Raw genomic sequence first — 24924 nt, forward strand, 5'->3', positions numbered from 1 at the left:
TGGGCACAGGCTCCAGAGGGAGGGAAAAGGAGGCTCGATTTTCCCTTTCCAAAGGGAAAAGGAGGCTGGATTTCAACAGGAAAGGCCTAATGTTTATACTTCCTGGCCCTGTCTTTTGCTCATTAGTTGCAACTCCCTTTTGAAGCACTCCTATCTCAATACCCAACGCTAGAGCTATTTCAGAAGGTACTAAAGACCCCAAGCGGTATGTATAAAACTCTCATCAGCTTAGGCTAACTGTAAATACCTGCCTATTTACCTAATATGTTGAGGCAAAAGGGTTTTCTTTTTAGTGAAATAGAGAAGAGCTAAGTATAAGCTGGAAAATCTGTATCTTTTGTCCCACTAGGGTAAGAGACTTTTCTCCACAATTCTGCCAGCCTGGAAGCTGGCACGTTCTGATCAGCAGATGGCAGTGTTTGCAAGGGAACACAGGCTGGACCAGAACATTATTCTGGGTAAGAACCCGCTTGTAGGGTGGGCTTTGCAGCAGGCTCCACGGATATAGTGGGGTCAAGTACGCACCATCCTAAAGAAAGGGGGCTGGGCTGAATGGGTATTGCTACTGATGATGGGGCTGGTGCCAGCTTTAGAACTGGCCCGGAAGGGAGAGACTCGTTTTTGTTAGTTTGCCTTTGTGTCCAATCATCAACATTTATTAAGCAGTGAGGGACACAAAAGAGATTACACATGAAAACACCAAATACACTGTCCATATACAGTAAGAAATGATCAGTATTTTTGGGTTCCCTTGGGCTCCCCATTCCTCCGTTCTCTCTGACAACCCCTCTCCTACCTGGATGACAAGCCACTCAAAAGTTAATTCCCTGTCCATCCATGGGTATATACAAGAAGTTTGTGGGGCTCCCCCATGGGCATCAGATAACTCTCTCCTGGTTGCTTCAGCTCAAAGCCATGAAGTTTTGGTCCAGGGAGATGCTACCTGCCTTGGCTGAGGGAACCAACCAGGCCTGGGGTGTGGACCAAGATATAAAGAGGAGACGGGGATTCCAGTTCAGAGATCTGCTGATGACTGCTGGCTCTGCCACCGATCTGGTGGAGGGACATGACAGTTGGTGGGTCCCCTAAGACCTCTGCTAAGGGCCTGTAATACCACTGAGCAGGAAGCATCTGCTGAGCACTTGTGCTTGGTACTATAGTGGGATCAGCACTCACTCCTTGGCTGGTGGGCAAAGTCCTTTGGCTTTGGTCCTACCCAGTCTTTTTTCTCATCACCTGGGGTTTGGACAATGTACATAAAAGGGCTTTGCAAACTATGAAGCTCTTTACAAGATCTAATAATTACTCTGTCTAGTTGAACTTTTCTGTTCTATGAACACTGCCATTTATGGGCCCATTCTATATGAGGGCCAAGGTCAACCTGGAGTTCAATCTGAACGATACCATGGAGAGGCAGCCAGAGCCCTATCACACGAAGGTCAGTTATCTGCTCTGCAGAGAAGAGACTTGGGAAGTGTATGCATGTGGCTGCTCTAGGTAAGAAATCTGCAGAGCCGAGGAGAAATGTCCAGCTGAAGGATGTCCCAGGCACCCAACCCCTGTCCTCCCCCGTCTAAACAGCCTCCAACCCGCCTTCACGGCCTGCACACTCCTTGGAGGCAGGCTATGCTTCTGCTGTGTGTACATCCTAAGCCAACGGGGATGGATATCTGTGGGGTGTGGAAAAGCTCAAGTGTCTACACAGATGTCCATGAAGCTCCTCACAGGGAGGGATGGAGCTGGGGGTGGGAATAGAAAGGCAGCAAGCCCAAACTAGGTCTCCCAGAACTGCTAGATTCAGGTGCAGAATCCCAAAGAGTCAAGAATTCTAAATTCATACATGGTCTTCCAAGTGGTTATGAACATAATTTGTTAGTTTCACTTATAACTTTCAAATATTTAGACACATGGTACATGGGCCTCCTCCTGTACTCTTGCTCTGCCTTGCAAGTGTTAGAGATAGGCCTGACAAAACCTGGGGCCCAGTAAGTGCTCAATAAATGCTAGGGAGGAAGAGTGAGGCTAATGTCCCAAGAAGTGGTGAGACGGGCTAGCCGTGGCCCTGCCTTAAGTAGGGGAAGGCCATGGGGGCTGAGGTCCCAGGCGCTATTTTCTGGTCTCTGAGCCAAACACCCCACTCCACAGACCAACCATCCCCAACTCAATCCTTCCCACGGAATTCTTTTCTGCTCTCCCAGGCTTCCCCCTAGCTTAGAGTGGGAGCTCTAGAAAATATTGACATCCTATTCAGCAGACGCTGCTTGACTTGATAAGCTATTTTCCCCCCTGGGCTAAGCTCTGCCTCACAAATTAGCTGTGTAATTGAGAGCAAGGTGTCTGCAGCCCCAAGAGGGCCCAAGCTTAGCAATGAGATAAGGAGAGGTGGGTAGAGGGATTGTTCTTGGTGGCAGTGGTGGGGAGGGGGAGGTAGGGAAGGGGTGAGGGAGCCAGACTTATTCCCAGAGATTGCTGCAATGTCAGATTAGCAGGGACCTTAGTGGGCATGGAGCTTATATGCCCCCCCTCCCTGAGGAACAGAGGGGAATGAACTTGTCCAGGGAGTAGCAGGGACAAGAACCTCATGGGTCCTCTGACTCGAGGTCTAGGGTCCTTATATTCCATTTTTCCTTTTGGGCTGGTGTGGGGGCAGAGCCCCAGAAAGTAGTTTCCAGGCTCTCGGCCTCACATAGACAGGTGCTGGCTCAGGTAGTAAATGGCCATCAACTGTGATTGCATGGCCATCAGCTGTGGCTAGTTGGCCGTCAGCTGTAACCAGTGAGCCATTGGCCACTAATATAACTGCTGTGGCTACGCTAGTAGAGGAGAGGGAGAGAGAGAGAAGAGAGAAAGAATGGGGGCTAGCAAGAAGATGGCGGCTGGGCTGGCAAGCGTGGAAGGCGGTTTGCGGACAGTGTGGATCCAGCCTCCAGTGAGAGTATAGTGCCGCCAGAGAGAATATAGTGGTATGACTCCCCTACCTATGGCTCCGTGGGTGTTCCTTTTTGGCCTCACCATATCCTGCGTTCTTGTATGGGGAGCGGGAGCAGAGACCCCACAGGCCTCCCTGCATGACAGCTGGTTAAGAGACACGCCCCTAGGACAATGAGGAGCTGGGAGGGGGCAGCCTACATATGCTACCTTTGAGAAAACCAGGGACTGGTTCCCAAGTAAGTATCTTCACCTTTCCTGGCTGGAGAAACAATTGCTGCATAAAAGCTGGGCCCTTAAGCTAATTAAAACCTACCAGGGACACAGGCTTTGAAATGCAATTTACAACGCAAAGGGATGGGACTCACTTCTCCAGGCTAATGAGAACAGAAGAAATTTGGCAAAAACAAATCATTTTTCCCAGTTGAAACATTTCAGATGGAAACTGTTTTGGAAGACAAGAGCCAAGCCTGAACATGGGGAAGTGACAGGGCTTTGTAAAGGCAGAAAAGCCCTTAAAAGGCACCTCTACCCCTGAACTTGAAGTAAACGAGACCTCCAGAGGGCCATCCCAGTAAGAATAGCCTCTAATTACTGAGTGCCAATGACAGTCAGAGACTTTATATACCTCACCTTATGTAACCCTCACAATAGCCCTGTGAGGAGGTATTTTAGATAGGGACACAGAGGCTGAGAGAGGCAAAATAACTGATTAATAGAATCAGAACCCAGGTCTGTTTGACTCCAAAAACCTATGCACAGAGATGCCCTGGGTACTGATTCCCATGGTGAGAATGTGTCGCCCTGAGCCAGTCACACCCAATCCTTGGTCCTGACTCTTTCCCCTTTTCTACTAAGATGCCTCACATTTGCACAGGATTTTAGTGAACAAAGCCAGTTTATAGCTTTGATCCTGACATTGTTAGTCCCATTTGATAGAAGAAAAAGCTGAGATCAGCAAAGATAAGTGCCTTATTTACTCAGCTAGTGAAGAAAGTAGCTAGAGGACTTGAATCCAGGCTGCTTGTTCCACACTCTCCATGCCACTGTCTTCAACAACTGTCCTAAGCCTCTGGTTCTGCCACGTCTCCCTTCAAGCCCTCCCAATCCTGCCTACCAGGATCAAATGTCGTCTTCATAGCCTGAATTCTGAGGCACTCAGCCATCAGAACACCCACTCCTCCAGCTCTGCAATTCCTCCCCAGCAGTGGATCTCTTCTTAAGACGCTCATTTCAAGAGAGGCGCTGCTGCTCTTGGTCCTGATCCCCTCCCCTCTCGGCCCCCGGGCCAGTCCTGCTGGACACTTCTGGCCTTATTCTCTGGCAGGGGGATTAGGGTCACACTAGCCTGTGGCCAGCCCTCTGGTAACCCCGGGACCTTTGGGTGGTGTTAAAGGAAACTACCAGTGAGGAGGAAGCTATTTCTGAAGAAAGCCAAGCAATGAGGCTCATCAGTGCCCAGGGCCTCCTTGGTCCAGAAGCTCCTGGTTACCACAAGACCAGGGATGACAGAACATCTATTAATCTCATTACACTCGCCAGGCCCCAGCTTATTAGCACTGCCCAAATGATTACTGGCCAGACAGGACTATTTCCCAAGGAGCGCTCTTTAGCTCCTAACCGTTCCCACTCCCGGGAGAAACCGCAGCTCCCAGCACTCTGAACACTGAGGACCCCTGGAATGGGTAGGAGTGTAGAGGTACAGGTGACAGGTCCAGGGATCTTGGCCTTGGCTCTTCTGTTAGTCATGTGACCTGAAACAAGTCATGTGATTTTTCTCAGCCTTATCAGCCTTATTCTGAAAACAGAAATAATTGTTTTCCTGATTACCTTTCAGATATGATATAAAAATCAAATCGACTAAACAATATGAAAGTGTTCTGTTACATCTGTAACATACTATGAAGGAACAGGGGACTATACCTATTTCTATTATTGCCAACTCGTATCCCCTCCAGTCATTCAACAAACATTTAAGTATTCTCCTCTGTGCTGGCACCATGGAGATGCTGGAAACACTGTTCACGGGCTTTGTCCTTTACTTGCTTTTCAAGAAAGCCCTCTCCCCAGGAACCTGCTTCTTGACTGTTTCCTAGTAACAAAGGGAAAATGCACATGCAATGGCAGAAACAGCACAGGCTCTGGAGTCAGACAGGACTCAGTTCCATCCCAGCCTTACCACTTATGAGATGTCCCTTAACCTCAATGGGCCTCAGATGCCTCAACTACAAGACAAGAATTATACTAACCTCCCAGGATTAAGGTAAGGATTAGAGAAAATGTGTGTAAAGTGCCCAGTATAATAGCTGGGACTAGTAGGTACTTACATAAGAAACTCAAATGCCCTATGCCCTATGCCTTTTGGAAACACATTAATCTCTCCTAGCACTCTGTATCCTCCACATTCTAGCCCTAATTTTCTTTACTTGTGTGGTCTCCCAATGCTCCACACCTCAGCTGAGAATAAGGGAGCCGGGGAGAGGGCCTACGCATGCTCTCTCCCTTGTCCTAGGAATTTGGAGCCAAACCTAGAAACTTCATAAAGATGCTCCCTCCCCATGCCTGTCAAATGAGACATGTTTGGGAGTGGAAGAGGAAAGAGCACAGGCTGGGAGGAGTTCCACGGACTCAGCCCTCAGCTACGCCGTTAGGTCTCTAGTCCTATTGTAACGCCGGTATCAGCATCTGAGAGACCCAGACGGGAGACCCCACACACAGCAGAAACAGAAGGCAGAGCTGGGGTCTCAGTCCTCTCTCCCCAGCTATGCACTTGACCTTCCCTGTACCTGGCACCCTAACTGTACCCTTGAGGGTGGCCTTAGGCTGAGGCTTAGCATTTGTGACAAGCTGCCCTTATAGCGAGGGGGGAAAGGCAACAAGGAGTGGGTAGGTGCAACTTTTGGCCTGCGATCCCCAATACTAAGTTAGAGTTAGGGACCTACAAATGATTATCAATCTATTTTTGCCAAAGAAGCCATACAAACACCTACCTCCCCAATTCAATCGTAATTATAAATATCCAGATACTCACTGGGCCAGCTATGGGCCTGGTATTAATCAACAAATGAATCGTTCATTCATTCATCAAGTAATTGGTCTGGTATCTGATCTCAAGAAACTCCTAGTCCAGCAAGGGACATTCACCATGGCCACAAAGCACATTAGCCCTGGGCTGGAGTCCACTGCCCCTAAAGCAACCCAAAGCAAAACAGCCTGGGAGATCAAAGAAGGGGAAAGAGCACCACAGAAGGCTTTACAAAGAGAGCCTGTTTAAGATGAATTTCCATGAGGTGGCGACAGGGGAGACGCTCTGCCGGGCAGGAGGAACTGCAGGAACAATGCACAGAACAACATACCCCTTTCTCCTCTTTGCAGCCCCATCTGCCCCTCCTCTTGCAAGTACATGCAGGATAGGGCTGGAAACAAAAGTTTATTGAAATAGGAGTTATTTCTTCAGTGCTGTTTCCTCTTCCCTGATAGCTGCATACCAGTCCTTGTCTTAAGGGAGAACAAAAAAAGGAACACACAACCTAATATATGGCAATTTTATGCCAGGCACTGCGCTGGAAGCTTTACAGGCATAATTTCATATAACCCTGATCACAACCTAACAAGAAATAAATAGTATCCTCTTCACTCTACAGATGAAGAAACTGAGGCTGAGAGAGAGCTTAAATAATTTGCCCACAGTTACATTAAGTGGCATGACTCGGATAAAAGGAGCCCAAGCTTGTCTGGTTCTAAAGCCTGTGCTCTTCCCACTTTGCTAGATTCCTCCTACTGACCCCTTGGGCCCTCCAACAGGAAGAACGGTCTAGGCTAGGGGTGTCCAAACTTTTTTCAACGTTTTTTACCAAGGGCCTTATGTGGTAAAATACACAAACAGCCGGGCCACTCACTCGAGGTGAAGTACGTATTATTTAAGTAAACTAAATATATTTTTGGAATTTGCTGCGGGCCAATAAAAAATGGATTGCAGGCCGCAGTTTGGACACCCCTGGTCTAGGCTTTGCTGCTGATGTGCTACATGACCTTGGGTTTTGGAGCACGTGACGACAAAGGGCTGTTCCAGGGTTAAATGTGTGATCGTAATAATCATTACCAACATTTACTTCTGTGGCAGTAACTGCAATAAGTCTTCTGCTATTAGGTAGGTGATGGTATGTATTGTGCCCCTTTCACACGAGGAAACTAAGGGTTGGAGCTTTAGTTCTACACAAGCCAGAAAATGGCTGAGCTGGGACTAGTCTGTATGAGACCAGAGCTGGTGCTTGTAACCTTGGCCCAGAGTGGCCTCATGCTACGCATGCCCTGTGCCTTCCAGGAGGTCAGCTTCTAACACTTTCTAATCCTTTGGGCATAAACTCCTGGGGCCTTGCTGAGGGCATAGACTCCATCCGCTTCAAGAGCCAATAAGCACTTGCTGTGAGCCTGGGAGATGGCGCCCTCCCCCTTCCTGTGCTCCACTGGCCTGGCTCCTCACAGTGATAATGTGGCAAGATTAGTCACTACTTGCTGTTGGTTGATTATAGCTATTCTTTTCTGTAAATGAAGTTTAAAAGTCATCAAAGGGTTTGTCAGCTGTGACTTATGAGCCTCTTTCCCACAGGCAAGTCGGGCAGTGACAAATGCCCCTCTTGTTCTGCCATCCATTACCAGTCAGAAGGTGCCATGTTCCAATTACTGGAGACCCCGATGAAGCTCCTGGAAAACCCGGCTCCAGGCTGCAGCCATTACTCAAGCCTGGCAGGGCTGCCAGGAGGGCTGCCCTAGGCCCAGGCCCCATGGATAAGAATGGAGTAAGAGCACGTTTCTGACGTTGTGAGCCAGCCCCTTCCACCCTTTGCTTGTGTTATCCCTGGTGAGTTTAGCCTACACACATTTCACGAACGAGTAAAACCATGGGCACCGCGTGGGATGACTCCAAGTATCCAGAATCAAGACTGCCTGAGCCAGACAGACATAAGCAAATAAGGTTATGTGCCAGGTGGAGTAGGTGGGAGGGAGAAGAGGATGAAGTACCTCGGATGTTCACAGAAAGGAGAGAGTGAAAGGACTCCTAGAGATTACCTAGTGTAATCAATTACGGCAGCCCTCAATACCCATTACATGCCACGCCCTGTCCAGCTAAATGCTGGGGCACCAAAGATGAGTAAAAGGAGGATCCACTGCCACTGAGGGGAGATGAGATCATTAAGGTCTAAAGAAGTGACTTGTCCAAGGTCACAAAATAAGTTAGGGTCAGTGATGGAGTGAGAAAGCAGGTCTCCAGACCGGTAGTAGAGAAAGCGGAGTGACTGGGAGCCCTACTGTATGCCAGGCTCTTTACACAGAACATGGCATAAGAGTTAAGAGTCCAACTCCCATGCGAATTCCACCTCCACACTTAGTACAGATTCAACTTCTCGTAAGTCCCTTAACCCATCCAAGTCTCAGAAAAATGGGGATGATAACAAAACTTATTTTTCAGAGTTGTGGTGAGGATTAAACAAGACAATACACGTACAATGCACAATGGCAGGCCCATATTAAGTATTCCAAAATATTATTTATCATCAAGTAATTCCAAAAACAACAATTCGAGGTATTATTAATCTCATTTTACAGACAAGGCTCTTTTTTACTTTGTCACACTAAATAAGCCAGTACTTCTCAAAACTATCTGTGGTGAAGAACCAGGTTTTTGTTTATTTTGTTTTGCTTTTTAAACTTACGATTATGGACAAACACATCTGTAAAACACAATAGAAATGTCAAATTACTCTAAAAGTTTCTAAGCACTTCCTCTCAATTTATATACTCATCACAAACCAACAACAGTTTGTGAACGGGTATCATTCAACAGGCTACATTTCGAGTAGCACAGCTCTAAGCGACTCACTCATCCCATCAGCCTCTACAAAAACCAAACAAAGCAAAAAAGAATAGAGTTTATTTCATGTATTTCAAATCCTTTAGCCTGACTTCTTTTAATCTTTGGTGTTAGACTAATTTACAAAAACTAACCTAATCTTTTCCCTTTCCGCTTCCCTCAGGAAAGAGAAGAAGGTAATCAGGCCATGTACTCAAGGCCAGGTTCAAGGATTTGCCACTAAGGACTTCAGGAGGTGGTTTCTCTTGGTCCTCTGCTCTAGGTCATGCTATATCCTGCAAGGGAAGATGACCTCGGCTCACTAGGGACGGAACAGCCTTCCTGAGGCCTGGGGGTCTGAGGAGAAGGTATATTCCCGAGGAGTCTGGGACTCCTGGACCCGCTCTCTTCACGTAGAAGATTTGAGGAAACCCGTCAGCAGGCGAGGCATGTTAGAACCTTTCTTTTTGGTATTTCTAATTTTCAGTCTTGTATCAGGGCTGTTTACATAGTAGCCTCTCTCCTTCTAAGGAGTTTCTTGGGAGCAAGATGGACATCAGATTCATTCCTGAATGCCACTGGACACCCAAGAAAGTGACTGGCTGGCAAATGAGTAGCTCTTAACCTGTGTGCCAAGACACAATGGTGCCCTTGAATCTTCCCGGTGCATGGCCCAACACATCGCTGTATTAAACTTCTTTTCGTTCTAACGAAGCTTATAAGGTGCTATCTTTCAGCACAACCCAGAGCGGAGTGGGTCATATGATGTGGTATAGAGAGAAGTACAACCTGCTGCTGTAAACAGGTGCCTGCCATCAAGCAGGAGCCAAAGCCTGAATGTTCACTCCCATGTGAGAGGCCATGTAATATGGCCAAGAGAGTAACCTTCGAAGCCAAACTGCCTTCATTCTGCCACTGAACTAGCTGCATGACATGTCCTTTGGGAAGTCCTTAAGTTCCTGTTTCAATTGTCTCCCCTGTAAAATGGGGACAGCAGTACACATCCCTAGGGTTGCTGGAGGATAAAGTAACTTCATTCATGTGTTTAGAACAGTGTCTGGCACGCTAGAAAATATGAAAAAAATATTAGCTACTGCGGCTACTATTATTATTGTTGGAACCTGAAAGAACTTTATTTTGTGAGTATGAAAGGGAATGTGGTGAGTTCTGTTACATTAACCTAGAGTTGAATTGTGGTCAAGGAAAGAAAATTATCACTGTGGATGCAACCAAGTCTTTTCAAGTGTGTCACCAACATAAAATGAATCACAGAAGTAGACACTCATTAAGAGATAGACAGATAGATGATGGATAGATGGATGGATAGATGATAGACAGACAGATAGATAGATACATAGATAGACAGATGATGGATGGATAGACAGATAGATGATAGATAGATAGATGATGATGATAGATAGATAGATAGATAGATAGATAGATAGATAGATAGATCTAGAGTAAAGCAGCCCCCAGAGAATACAACTTGAGAAGGGGGCAGAAAGAAGCCTGAGTGAAGGTTTCCAGAAAAGCCTCTTTGTGCCTTGAGGACCCAGAAGGCACACTGGGCTCCCCTTCTGGGCAACAGGGCCTCAGGGGCTGACAGTCTAAGAAACTTCCGCTTGCTCACTGTTCTGTACCTCAGGTGGAAACTCCACGTTCTGTGGATACTCTTAAGTCCGTACCTGGTAGTGCATGTGTCACCGTTTTCCTAGAGGAAATAAGGGACTCTTTGAGGAACACAGAGAGGGAGCCCTAACCCCTCCCACGACAGGCCTCAAGTTAAAATAACAATAGCGTATTCCTAGCTTTGGATCCCTGCTTTGCCTGTGGGGCCCTGGGTCCTAAATCCCACCTCTACTAGCTGTGTGAACTTAGGAAGGCACTTTACTTCTCTAACGTTCCAGGCTCCCTGTCTGTGAAATGGGGATCAAAATCCCTGCCCTCCCACCGGCAGTGCAGGTTGCTGTGAGAGTCCCAGGAGGTAATATATGGGAGCGCACTGTTCTCTGGGATGTGCTCCATAGATGTGCACGGGAGTACCCCCAGAACAGACAGCTGCTGCAGGCCTTCCTTGATAGAAGCACCTGGGCAGGAAGCTGTCCTCTGGAAGCAGGGCGTGGATGGTGTACAACTTGGCACTGCAGCCAAGCACTGTGCCCCTCAGGTGTAAGGGCAGTTGATTAAAATCCTTTCATGTGGAATCAATATTCTCCTCATTACAACAATCATTCTGCTTGAAAACACCGAATGCCACTCCTCACAGTGCACAAGAGCTTGATCCTGCAGAAAGCATATGCATTGGCATATATATGTATATATATTTAATTTCCCACATTCAGACAGGAGAAGGGAAGAAAGCTGACCTCTCTCCAGGGCTCTGATCGAAATGTAACTTAGGCCTCCAAGCATCATCCCACAATGCCATATTTTGGCCCAAAGGGGACCACTGAGAATGACCCCCGAGTCATACCCACTCTGTCTTTGTCTCTCTGGTAACAACATTAACTCCACCAATATTACCAAGCATCTGCCTCTTGAGTGATCGAGCCAGAGTGTCCCTGCCACGTCCTGTTTAAGACCCTTCAGTGGCTTCCCACAACCAAGAATCAAGTCCCGCTCCTTTAATGTGGCTTACAAACCCCTTCATGAGCCAAGGCTACCAAATCCATATACAACAATCCTGGGGGGTTATATAAGTCACACTCATTTTATAGATGGCTAACCCTAGTGCAGAGAGATAGTCAGTTGCCCAAGGTCACAGTGAGCAAGTCAATATGAACTGGGTTCTTCCTGAAGGGCTGGGTATCAGACTCCATAGTACAGACTCAAGTTTGAAACCACCTTTTCTTGGGCTACTCTATACATGGCAGGTAAGGGGATAGGGCATTGCATGGCTCAGGCAAACCCTTTCGGGGAGCTGCTCAGACACCGGTCATAAGTTTAGGTGGTCATTTAGGCTTCTTCCAATTTCTCACTATTACAAATAATAGCATCCAAGGGAAAGTTTATTCTATATTTTGGATTATTTCCTTAGGACAGATTCCAAGAAGTGAAATTACTGTGTCAAAATGTATGAACATTTTTATGGCTCTTGAAATACACTGCCTAATTGCTTTTCCAAAGTGCTGCACCACTTCACACTGCTATCGCCAGTGAATGCCACTCTCATGGCAACCTCACATTGTGCGGAGGTACGGATGTTGATCAGTAAGGAAAAGCAAATCCTCACTGTTGTTCTTACATATCTGTGAAAATAACAGTCTCCTGTGTTTACTAGTCTTTGAGGCTACAGAGTTTTTGAATGCCACAAACAAGTTCTTGTAGATCCCTAAGCAGAGGAATAATGTGCTGAAAATTTTATTTAATAATTTATCAAAAATTCATTTACTCAGCACCTATCGCTGTCAGACACTGTACAAGGTATAGACAGGAACAAAGTATGAGGTTGGTGCAAAAGCAACTACGGTTTCTGCAATTATTTTTAACCTTTTAAACCACGATTACTTTTGCACCAACCTAATATAATCCCGGCCCCAGAGGAATTCACAGTCCATCTCAGGAAAAACAGAACCTATGTTTCATCTTGAGAAGGGCTATGACAGGAGCACTTGGGAACGCAGAGGCATGGCACTTACCAAAGGGACAGGAGAGAAGGGAGAGAAGCGAGTCAGAGGAGATTCATCAAGTTCTGATCTTGTCCAGAGGGATGAGTTGTAGTTAGGCCGCACACAGATGAGAGAGAGAACATTTAGGAAAGAGGAAACAGCATGAGCAAAGTTGCGGAAGCTGGAACAGAACTTCCCTATTTAGGGAATAATAATATGTACTGTGGTTTGGGCTGGAGTACAGGTTTGTAAGACTGGACGTTACAGGAGATGACAGCAGAGAACCTGGCAGAGGCCAAATCAGAAAGGGCCTGTGGGCCACTGAAGAGCCTGGACTTTGTGGGAGCCATGAGCCACTCCTGTGTCACATGCAGGACGGTGCTCAGTGAGGAGGCACTCATTAAGAACAGTGAGAACTCTTAAAAGTGAACCATACAAGTCAAGCCCTGATCAAAGCATCCTGTCTGCGTCGACTTCATTTCAGGTCCTGTGTTAGGCTTCTCTTACCAAGCACCACACAACTTTTGGGGTATTTCTCACATCCCTTAGAACATGGCTAGGCACATGGCAGGAGCACCAAAAATGTTCACGGATCAATGAAGTGGAGGTACCTCATGCAATAACACACACACTTCCGAAGCCTTGCTGCCCTGGCACAGCCCCTGCCTCTCCTGGCAGATGTCCTCCTCAGAAAGCTACCTCCGTCTTCTTGCTCATTCTGCCATATAAAAAATGTGCCTGGCTACAAGAAGCTATAAAGTATGTGATAGCTAAGGAGCACATTGGGTTGCCAGGGGGGACGCCTGAGGGACATAAATCCTTCCCCACAGTACGTTCCTCAAGCCAAAGACTCACACAGCCCTACCGGCAGTTTAGGAACGCCACTACCTCCCCCCAGAAAAATAAAATAGGTTTTTCCAATTGAGCATGTTAAAAGTCTCCTCTGAGTAGCTGCTGACCTTCTCTGAGGTATTACTACTTTCTACATTAATAACAGCTGCTTTAATGATGACAGGGATATTAATAGGATGATTATTTCAACAATTAATATAATAGCAAGTCATTCTTGCCCTGCTAGTTGTGGTACGAGCCGCGGGCAATGGGGTCTGATGTGCTGCCTAAGCTCCACCTGAAGACACTGTATTAAAATGACCTGTTTCTGTGTCACCTCCCCTCCTAAACCGCCTGAACTCCTGGGTGGCAGGGACCACAGTCTATTTCATCTCGGCACCCACCACCCCACCTTTCAGGATAGGCCCCGGCCCAGAGTAGGTGCTCAGAGAGTATCTGCTGAAAACCAGGTACCCTGCCCCGTACCCTTCCCATCCACGTTTTCTTAAGAAACAAAAAGGAAGGCTGTTCAGGTAACAAAGCCAGGAGAAACGGGAGAAAAGGGAAGGAGGTATTTTTGCAGGGGCCCAATCCACCCTGGCCTTTAAGAAAGGCTGTCTTGCAATACAATAAATAATCATTATGATTTATTAATTGCTTATTATATGGTAGATGCAGTGCTAAGTATTTTACTTCTCATTCTTACGTTAATTCTTTGAGCTAAGAATTGTATCAAGGTCACAATGGCTCTTCCTGAGGCCCTTTTCGAATGACTACCTCGGTTCAAATCCCAGATCTGCCGTGGATCAACTGTATGATCCTGGCTAACGGACTTAATCTGCATGTGCCTAGTTTTCTCATTTGTGAAACGGGAATATTGCAGTGCCTTCCCCACAAGGTTGTTGTTAGAATTCAATGACATAATGTATCAGCAAGTTAAGCATTCAGGAATTTTCTAAATGAAAATATTACTATTGACCCCAAGTAATAGATGGCTCCAAATATCACACTCATACCAATAAGACAGAGACTGTTGTATCATAAAGCAGGACTGCAACCAGTGTCTGACTGAGTGAAGGAGGCTGGGGCCAGAAGTTTCCTGAGAACAAATCCACCCATGTGGTGCCCTGACGGAAGCGCTTCAGGAAAGCTTTTCCCCTCCCTCAGGCACAGTCACCCCCTCCTCTGGACCCCATGCCCTCTACAGACTCTGCCGCAGCAACATGTGCAGCACTTTTTTAGTCACACACCCGTCTCTCCATTAGACTCTTAACTCCTTGAAGGCAGAGACTCTTTTATTAATCTTTGCAACCCCAGCCTCCAGCGCTGCCCTGGCAACCAGTAACTTTCTGCTCAGTAACTTTCTGCTAACAAATAGGGCAAAGAATCCTAGGCGGGCAGTTTCAGTCAATGGTTTCTCAATGTTCCTCACATGGCAACTCCTTAAAAGTGAACTGTATCGTTAGTGTGCATGAGATGAGCCCAAGCTCCTCATCCATCAATAAGACCGAAGGACAGCAAGACAGTGATGAGAGGAAACAAAGGCAGCACAGAGCGAGAAGCTGGAGACCACGAGTGTCTCTGTTCAGCAGACTACAGGGAGCAAAAGCTCAACGGAGAGGTTGCGTCTGCAGCTCAGAAACTGCTGAATCTGGGCTCTGAGGGTGTGGTGCCGAAGATGTACGAGGCCCTTAGCAAGCAGAGAACAGCAAAGGCTAGAAAGCCCCATCCTTGTCAGTCATCAACACAGCAAGGGAAACCAGCCCTCCCTCTCTGAATTATCTGGTGACCCTGAGAGGAGGCTAACCACTGAGCCCCATCATGCCGGCTTCATGGAAAGAACACTGGAGAAAGAGTTCAAAAATCTGAAGTTCATTCCTGAGAATGTACTAATTTTTCAGCTCATAAATATCTGAGGCACTACTACGTCAGCCTTGCACTGGCATTCGTAATACAACAATGAACATATCGCTCACATGCTATCAGACCTTCCACAAATCACCACCCCTTCTCTGAGGCTTAGCATCTTCACATGTGGAAGACAACCTCTATGTCACAGGATTGTTCTGAGTATCAGATGTGTTTTGAAAAGTCTATTGACAATTTTCACCCCAATAAACTAAAAAAAAAAGTGTACCGTACAACTTTGCAAATGTAAGGGTGATATTTTTACTAGATCTGAACTAGAAGGCTTAGGAAAATGCATAGTCCCCACCAAATGCCAAGGAAAACTCCCTCTGCCAGGGTCTGGAGAGAAATCCAGCAGCACATTCCTACCCACTGAATTCCGTGGCGGAGATGGCGATGGAGCAGCAAAAATGTGACACATTCTCTTCAGACCCGTCTCTGGACTGTTCCCTAGTTACTGGCGTCAGCGTTCCCCATTGGGAACTGCACTGTGGGCCTCTCGGATGAGCCCCTGGAAGCAACTGAAACCTCTTAAGGCAAGAACAGACTTACAACTAACTGTGTGGGTTAGAGGCACCTTTCCAGACGCTGAGCTAACTGCCAAACCCATGGTTCTTCAACTGTTTGGAAACATTTGGTGGCCATTAAGCCTGTTTTTTCCTCATTTTCCTGTTTGCTGGGATAAACACATCAAAACAGAAAGCTTGATGCGCTAACAATGCTCTCTGATTAGTGGTTTGCAGAATCCTCTGTAATTTTATTTTCCTGGCTAGAATAGGAAGGATGGTGGAGTGCAGATAGTGGTGTGGCCCTGGGGGGGGGAGGGTTTAAGCACCCTGAACTTTAGACTTAGTTCTACCATGAACTGGCTCTATAAACTTGGTGACAGATCTTAGTTGCCTCATCCAAAAACTGGAGGAAGTGGACCAGATCAGTGTGGCATGAACTCTTTCGTGAAGACCTGTGCTCCTCACGATGTTAATGCGAGTTCCTCAGGAAAGGAGCTCCACGGTCAAGGAAAAACAGGAAACTTGGCGTACTCTATTCCCCCTGCACCATCCCCGAGTCACGTGCACAATAAAGGCTCCAAGAAGTCAGAGGTAAAGAAACGTACTTTGCATTATTCGATTTGACTTTCCCCAGATTATTAACATCTCCTCTGAGGAAGACACACTGGAACAGATCGCTACGGTCCCTCTCAGCTCTAACCCACTGTGATTTGTATCAGAAGTACTTAGCCAGTGCCTGGAGCACCCATTTCCCACTAATGCAGTTCTCTTAACCTAGTGAGGCACTTAAGTAATATGGCTAATGGGAACTTACTCTACGTAATTCATTTTACTTTAGTGAGAGTACTCATTTTCAAAGATTCAGAATATAAGACATTTAAAGCACTGAGGGGGAAACCAATAGTTACTGAGCTCCTAATACTTGTTCAGTACTGTGCCACCATTTTCCCTACATTGCATTATTTAATCCTTAGACAACCATAAGAATATTGTTATCCTATGAATAGAGAAAGAAACTGAGGCTCGGAGAGGCTAAGTAACTTGCCCGAGGTGATGCAGCTAGGAAGTGGTGAGCACCAAATTTCAAACCCAGGACTACTTATCCTGGCCACACCTTGCTTCTGCTTGCAGTTCTGCCACCACGATTATCAGATGATAACTAACCTTCCCTGGTCTCAACTGTCCGGTGGGCATAATAATCCTCACACTGCTTCCCTCATAAAGTTCTCTAAGACTCAAAGGCACGAACAGGCATGAAAGAGCTCTGTAATGTATAAAGATGTGAATATGAGGGGCGTTTGAAACATTTTGAATAAATGTTCGTATTTCCTTTCACAGTTTATAAGGTACTTAAGTTTCTTGCAGGCTTCCCATCATGGAAGTCAACTGCCCTTATCTCAGTCACCCCCCTCAAATAGTGCGCCTGAAAATTTTCCAGTTAGGACTTTGAATAAACAGGAAACAAGTCGATTTCTCAGTATGAGTACTCTTTAGGCTGTTTGTCAGAGTCACACCAAGCAGACAAGCCGCTGAAGGATTCAGGAGTAAAAACAGCAGAGAGGGCCGGAGCTGGATAGAGGAGGTGCCAGATTGGCAGTGGGGCGAGACTCCTTAACCTCATCTTGGAACAACATGCCTTGGGCCAGCAGGTCCTAGAAGCTGTTGTGTAAAATCTATCCAGGAGACCAACAAGTATGTGTGTGGATGGTGGAGGGGAGTAGGGGGAGGTGATGGGAAATGAGAACAAGGTGGACAAGCTTCACTTTGTTCTGGGATGGAAAATACCTTGGCAGGAGCCCAGGCACAGAAAGAGCAGCAGAGAGAGGCAGGGCTCTCCGCTCACCGTCTAGCCCTGCCTGGGATCACCCTCGTGATCCACACTGCTGTGGCCTTTTGCTCCCTCACAAACAGCAAAACATTCTTGGAACCAGGCCCTGGCCGGGGACAGAGAAAGAAATAAGAGAAGTCCCTGCCCTTAAGGAAGGCACCGTACCAAGATGTGTGAGCCTAATCAGAGCCTTTGCTCTTGTACAGCAAAGTCTCTGCCTCACAGGGTATATTCAAGAATTGTGTGATGTGAACTGCGTCAAAGGGGCCTACATTCTATGACGTAGCACCTGTCTGGTGTCAGCGGTCCTGGTTCTGGCATGAATAATTCAGTGACTCTGGGCAAATTGCTTCATTTCTGTGGACCTCAATTTACTCATCTGTAAAGCAGCTTCTGTCTATCCCCCAAGTTGCTATTGCAGCCAATGACATAATGGTTGAGACCACTCTAGAAATGGCATGAGGTGGATTAGCAGGAGCTGACAGCACTGAGGCTCCTGGTCTTCAAAGTTCCGAGTCCAACCTGAGGACGACTTGAAATAAGCTCCCTTTCTTTCTCCCAGGCTAACTTCAGTCTGCTTTTCTCACACTGGATACATTCTTTACTGTTTCTAGTAAAGGGAGAGAGAAATCTGCCACTCCAGTAAGGGACAGAGAGGCTGCCATCTTTCTACTTTTCAAAATCTGTTCGGATCCACTATACTGCAAGAGAACACAGGATTCACATTTACAATCCTAGCTTTTGTTAATCAAAGCTCTAAAACCATGAATAAGCCTCAACCTCTTTGAGTCTTATTTCCCTCATCTGGAAATTGGGGGGAAATGTCCTAGGTAGTAAGATTGTAGTTAATATTCAATTAATGAATGATGGAAAAGTGTTTTTACAACCCACAAAATGCCACACAAATACCAGTTATTACAAAGCTGTCTACCCATCAGCTCATGAGCTACAGGACAGTGGTATCACCACTTGACAGGTGAGACCATCAAAGCCCAGAGAAAATACTGACAGTAACATATAGCTCAACCCTGACTTCCTCCAGAGAGGTAATTATTTCTTTGATTTATTACAGTTGTTTATCAGTTTGTTTGCCTCATTAAACTGACCTATCTCCGAGGCAGGGGACTTTATACATCTTATGCATCCTTTGTACCCCAATGTCCAGTATGGCACACCTAAACGATGGTAAATAAATGTTACCTAAATGATGACTAACATATTGGTAGCAGAAACTTATCCAGAACCCAGGACTCCTAATCCCTAGAACCCCAAGGTCTAGGGTTCTTATAACCACAAAGAAAGTGGACCAAACCTCACAGATTTGACTCATCTTAACTTCTCAACTCTTCCTCAATTCTACTTTAGCAACACTCGACTTTCCATTCCTATAATCGCTGGGCCTTTGTAGGCACTGGTCGCTCAGCCCTGAACACTCCTCATCGGCTTCTTTGCCGAGCTAATTCCTATTTATCCCTCAGAGTTGGAGGCCTTTCTAATCTTCCCTAATACTGGGTCAGGTATTGCCTCTCCTTCCATATCTCTTTTGTTTATCACAGAATCCTGGCACACGGAATGTGTCAAAAGCATCCGTTGAAGGTGAATGAAATACTGGATCTGGAAATCCAAAGGTGATGCAGGGGAAGATTCCCAGCCTGGAAGTCAGAGGCCTGACTGATTCTAATGCCAGCTCCATTACGACTGTGTTCAGTGACTCGCAAACCCCAGTCCTTTAGACCACCCATAAACAAGTTATCTCTACAAATGTCCCCAAAAGGTCCTTTCAGACTGCCAGTATATGAGACTTAGACTCCTGCTAAGTCCTAGGGGTGAGGAGCTTCTGAAGACAGCTGTCTGCTCCATAGTATGAGACCCGACGTCCCCATCCCACAAGCAGCACCAGGGACATCAGCCTCTGCCTGTCAGCAGCCTCCTATCCCGTTGCTTTAATTCCTCCTGATGAAGTGCCAAGAATAAATCGTAGGTGAGCAGCAGAGCATTTTAATGAGTCCAGAGCCTAATGAATCTTTTCCTTCCTGTGTCAATTAGAATTTCAAAGCTAGGGTCCCCAAGGACCAATTTATTGGGAACAGAGAGAAGCCTTTTGCTCATCCGCTGCAGCCTGAGCTACCTGCCCTAGCCCTGTATGTCTGCTATGTAACAATCCTGCTTACTCAGATATGCCACTTAGTGAGACAGAGACTGGCCTGGGAGGCTCCTCCTCACCCAACATTTCTGGGGCCTGAACTTGAGGAAGGAAAGGAGGGTCCAGGGCATTTCTCGAGGGGGATATGGAGAGGTGGTCAGAGAATCAGAACAGCCCAGACTTTAATGCCACCTCCTAAGGATACTGGTCTTCAAAGGGATGACAGCAACAAATCAACTTGCCATTCACCCAACTAAGTATCAGGTATTGTGCCACACCTATTTACCGAAGGTATTTCGAATCTTCACAACAACCCCAAAAGTTGGTATCAACAGCACTATTCTACAGACAGGGAAAGTGAGGCTCTGAGAGGTAAAATAAGAATTAGCCTAAGGAACACAATTACTAGCTGGCAAGCAGGGATGTGAACACATCTGTGCACCTCCAGAGACTGGCCCTTACTACCACACTACAGCAACTTTGTCCAGGGGCTGGCACAGGGCCAGAAGCTGATATCCTGAATAGCAGAGGTAGGCTCTGGGCCCCCACAGCCATGCTGGACATTGGTTTTTATACCCAGGCAAAAAACAAGGGTGGCTGTGCATTGCTGGTCCTTCCATTCAATGGAGTTTGCAATCCCCCTTATCCCTAGAACATAATCCAAGCACAGTTATCATCAACACTACCCCCAGGCTCCTACCCCTGGAATCTTTTGATTTGATTTGTGAGGAGTTGCCAATTCTTGATCTAATGGCTCCCAGGCACCAAGGGCCATCCCAGCTGCTGCTGCTCTGTCATCAAGAAAGGAACATTTTCCAAGGCAAGCAGGTAAGCAAGTCAGGTTTTCAAATGGTTATGGAATGGAAATTTAGGGCTCTGGTGAGGTCAACGGCCTTGTCCAAATGTACATGGCTAAAAAATACAACAATTGGAACTTCAGTATCTACTGAATCCTAACCTGGCATCTATTAGGGTGGTGCAAAAGTAATCGCGGTTTAAAAGGTTAAAAAATGCAAAAACCGCAATTACTTTTGCACCAACCTAATATCTACATACAGCAAGAATAATACAAATATAGAAAACATGAGATCAGAGCTTTTTTAATTTTTATTTTGAGATAACTATAGGTTCACATGCAGTAATGAGTACTTTTTTTAAAGCAATTAGCGCAGAGCCTAGCACATAGAAACCCACCCAAGCAGTATTAGCTATTAGAAAATTAGGGAAAAGGGAGAGGGCATTCAGGATGGGCCTTGGGGTAAATTTCTCTTTATAGGATGCTTGAGGTGTACATGTGGAACACCTTAAATACTCTTGCCAACGACCCCATCAAGCAGGGATTAACATTCCATTCTACAGATGAGAAAATTGCTCCCAGAGGTCAAGTCACTTACGCAAGATTACTCTGTCCCAACATGTGCTACAAGTGGGATTCAAATCCAGATACATCTTTTCTATATTGTTCCTTCTACACTGCTTCTCCAGAGATAAGACTGAGGTCAGAGTTCAAAGGCAAGTCTGGATATAGACTGGAGGTTAAGAGAAGGCTGCCGGTTCAAGTGTGGCAATAGCATGCACAAGAGTGTACAATGTAGCCATGTGTTGTCTTTACAAAGGTGGTAGTTCAAAGATACTGGCCAAAATAACACAATAAACTCACATGACAAAAACACAAATAAAAGGCTAAGTCAGGGCGGATGGCAGAAGACCATTGAAAACTAGCTCAGTCATGTGGGCACAACTTGAGTCCCTTTTGCTGGACACTAGAGAGAGGCAGCATGCAGAAAATGAAAAGCCAGAGACTAGGAAGCAGAAGAAAAACAAATTCTGCCACTAACAACATAAGTGGCTTTGGGCAAGTCAGTTGTCTTCTCTGGGTTTCTAATACCATATGGTTAAACTAAAAGACATCCAAGGATCTCTCTAGCTTTGACCTTCCAGGAATCACTCTATTACTAGGTCATGTGTGCAAATGTGAGTGTAGGAAAAGCTAATGCTGTGATGATTAAGCAAAACAGTCTGGAAAGAAACAGAACAGCGGTGTGACAGGAGCCCTGGGCGCGGGGGAGGTAAAGACAGCTGAGAGCGGTAGAGGAGAGTGAAGAAATTAAATGGGCTTCAAGTTAATCTTGGGTAGAAATCAGAAGACACCATCAGGGAGGCAAAGAAAGGCAGCTGAAGCCGCGCTACTGACTTGCTGTGCAGCCCTCTATTCATCAGCCTCCTTTTCTCACTGGCCAGGTGAACCTCAGGCCCCTGTAAGTTCTGGCCTCAGCTGTCCTCTCTCCAACTGTATCTCCTGCTTCTTTCCCCCTCAGCGTGCTGCTCCAGCCGCAATGTCTGCCTTCCAGTTTTGTTTTGTTTTTACAAGCGCACTCTTGCCTTGGGGCCTTTTCACCTGCTTTTCTCTCAGCTGGAAATAATCTTCTGCCTGAGAAAGGCCATTCCCTGGCCACTTTTTAAATCTTTACCCCTACTTATCTTTCTTAGTAACACCTCTGAAATGATAGATGTAAGAAATGACTTACTCATCTCCTGTCTCCCCCACTAAAACAAGTTCCGTAAAGCAGTGTTTTGTTCACTACTGTATCCCTGCTCCAAGTGTAGTATCAGGCATTTGTTGAATGGATAACTGAATCAATAGATGTATGAACTACTGGTCCCTAAAGGTGCTTCCAATTCTAGCAGCTGTGATTCGTGGACTTATGGAAGTGGTAAACATCTCAGAAGTTCAAGCCCAGTGAACATAGGTCTAACCTATCCTTTTGGCTCCAATTTTTGGTATTTGCTTTGCCTCAGTGGATCTTCAAAAATCATCTCCAAATGTAACATACACCTCCTAACACAATTATACACATGTACAAATAGACAAATACATACCACTCAATTCAAGAATCATTATCATACACTATGTGTGAGACACACACACACACACACACACACACACACACACAATTTCCTTAGCCTGGAATATTAGTCCTAACAGTTTAGCCCCAACTTACTTTGATAACTTTAACCCTAACCACACTCCATTCCTGAAACTCTACACTCTGGCTTCACTGGGCTGTTTACACTTCTCTGAGACACACCTGCAAGCGTCTGTGTCTTTGTCCGCACTAGTTCTTTCCTTGGAAGCTACAGACTTCCCTTCACAACTGCCAAAAAAATACCTCGTCTTTCACAATTGTCAAATGGCTCATCTTTGAAGTCCAACTCAAACACCACCTCTTCTGTGAAGCCTTCCTTCTCTCAGGTAATTAGTGTTCCCTCCTCCGTGTTCCCACTAGAGTGATCATTACTGTAGCCCGTTACTTAACACCTGCCTGTCTGCCTTGATCACCTGGGCTCCCAAGGCCTTGACCATGTGTTTGCCTTCTCCTTATTACTAAGGTCCTATCCCGGGCGCCTGGCACAAATGTTTATCAAATTGGAATGTTTATCAACTAAGCGTGCTTCCTGACCTTCCTGGCAGACTTGATCAGGTAGTTCTTCCTCCATACTTATCCAAAAGCTGGTTTCCCTAATATTTCTACCGGTTAGTATGAATTCCCATGGAACAGAGAGCCTGAGAAAGATGGGACTGAAGAAGAGGCTGGAAAGAAAGGGGAGAGTCTTTGAAGTGCCTTAAATGTCATGTTAAGGAGTTTGGATTTACTCTAGAGATTTTATGAGCAAGGAAGTAACGTGACTCAGATCTGTATCCTAAACAGGAGAGAGAGACAGGAGGTTATATTTCAGGGGCAAAGGTTGTAGATGGGTAGATGAATTAGTTGACGATTAAAACAGTTTCAGTAGGAGATGATTAAGACCTGGTCTTGGGTAGCAGTGGGGATAAGATGGGCAAAACATGTCCAGAGACAAAACCACATAATGAAAGCAGTTACCTATTTTACCTGAGTCGAATTTCGTGCTCAAACAAACTTCCTCCAGATGGAACCCTATAACCTCTTTGTATCCAAGATGACCGTGAAGCAGGGGAAAAGCCTCCTTGACCAGGGAAGAAGCAAGTCTAGGATTAGCAAAGGTCAAGCTCCAGTCCAGCGAACAGAGATGCAGGAGAGTTCAAGATCTTGCTGATGGCTGCTACCTGCAGAAGCTTCGGCAAAGAAATAGGGTCTGTACCCTGAGCAGAAAGGTGCTTTCCTGGGTTGGGACAGCTCCAGAAGGCTTTAAGGCGTTGCGTACGGCGGGGTTTAAATCCCTCGTGAAGATTCTCGTGATCCGTACGCAACGTGTTAATATAAGAGGCTCTGATAATTTTCAATACTTCTATGTTAAAGAAAATTATCCAAAACTTGGAAGGCAAAAAGATGATTGTGTGACCTTTTCAAGTCATGTTAGAACATTTTGTAATATGCATCTGAGAGACAGCTGATATTCCTGGGGTACGGAAGTATGTTTGACTTACTGTTCACGAATCATTAGAACCCAAATGTTTTAAAACTGCAAAGTTAGATGTTAATGTGGAGCGAACTGAGCCTGTGCACTTTTTTTAAGCAGAGAGGATAACACCAAAGGTTACATTTTCATTAGGACATTAATCAATTTTTATATGTAATTTAGCAACCTAACGTCAGCAATCCTTTTTCCACTAACAACATAAATCTAGTTTCTCAGTTATTCTCTTTCTGCTGATTTAAATGAGTTAAACAAAACTTGACACATGCTCGCCATATGTATTAAGAATTATGCCCCAACATAGTACACACATCGATAGGCCTGCCTACCTCACAGGAACCAGATGCCAGGAGTCAAGAGAAGCCTGATATCCAGGAACGGGATGTTAGTGAAGTGGAACAGGTGGTCACTTACGAAATGCCATCAAGCTCCGTGCAGTCAACAGGGCACCAGGCTGAGTCAGGAGACCTACCAGTATTTCACTGGGCAACCTTAGGCATATTACTTACTGCCCTCTGCTGGGTCTCAAGTTCACAACTACAAAATGGGCAAGTTGGTCTTGGTCATTGTTGTTTCTCAAACTGTGTTCCTGGGAACCCTGCAGGTGTAAGGCAGATGCCTTGCGGACTACCTTTGGTGAGGTTAAGGGGGAAGCTGGACTGAGGGGCTCTAGGCCCTTCCCCTCCCCACCCTCCAAACAGAACAACTCTGTTTTAGAAGTTGAACTGCATGTTTAAACAAAGGGGTTCCTTTGACATTAATTAAGGATCCTTCCCACTATAACTTCCATCATTTTATGGCAAACGACCCTGAGGAAAATACAGAGCCAAAAATATCTCCTCTTCTACTATGCCTAAAAATGTATCCTTAGAAAGGGTCTCGTTAAGAAAGCCCTAGCCGTTGAGCAGGAATGGGTGAGG

General features: G+C 46.0%; 1 protein-coding gene across 6 annotated transcripts in view; it reads right to left on the minus strand.

Moving 5' to 3' along the window:
* RALY (RALY heterogeneous nuclear ribonucleoprotein) overlaps positions 1–24924 on the minus strand; it is a 73016-nt gene that overhangs the window by 8879 nt on the left and 39213 nt on the right. Inside the window, exon 3 of one of the 6 annotated variants that reach the window (XM_019733851.2) lies at positions 12418–12470. The exons of 4 other annotated variants lie outside the window; for them this stretch is intronic. The gene's annotated coding sequence lies outside the window, so the exon portion shown is untranslated. Of the gene's footprint in view, positions 1–12417; positions 12476–24924 lie in introns of all 6 variants that reach the window. One more of the 6 variants, XM_074318356.1, reaches the window with a different exon arrangement.

The sequence above is a fragment of the Rhinolophus sinicus genome, linkage group LG13 (genome assembly GCF_036562045.2).
Source record: "Rhinolophus sinicus isolate RSC01 linkage group LG13, ASM3656204v1, whole genome shotgun sequence".
Lineage (NCBI taxonomy): Eukaryota > Metazoa > Chordata > Mammalia > Chiroptera > Rhinolophidae > Rhinolophus > Rhinolophus sinicus.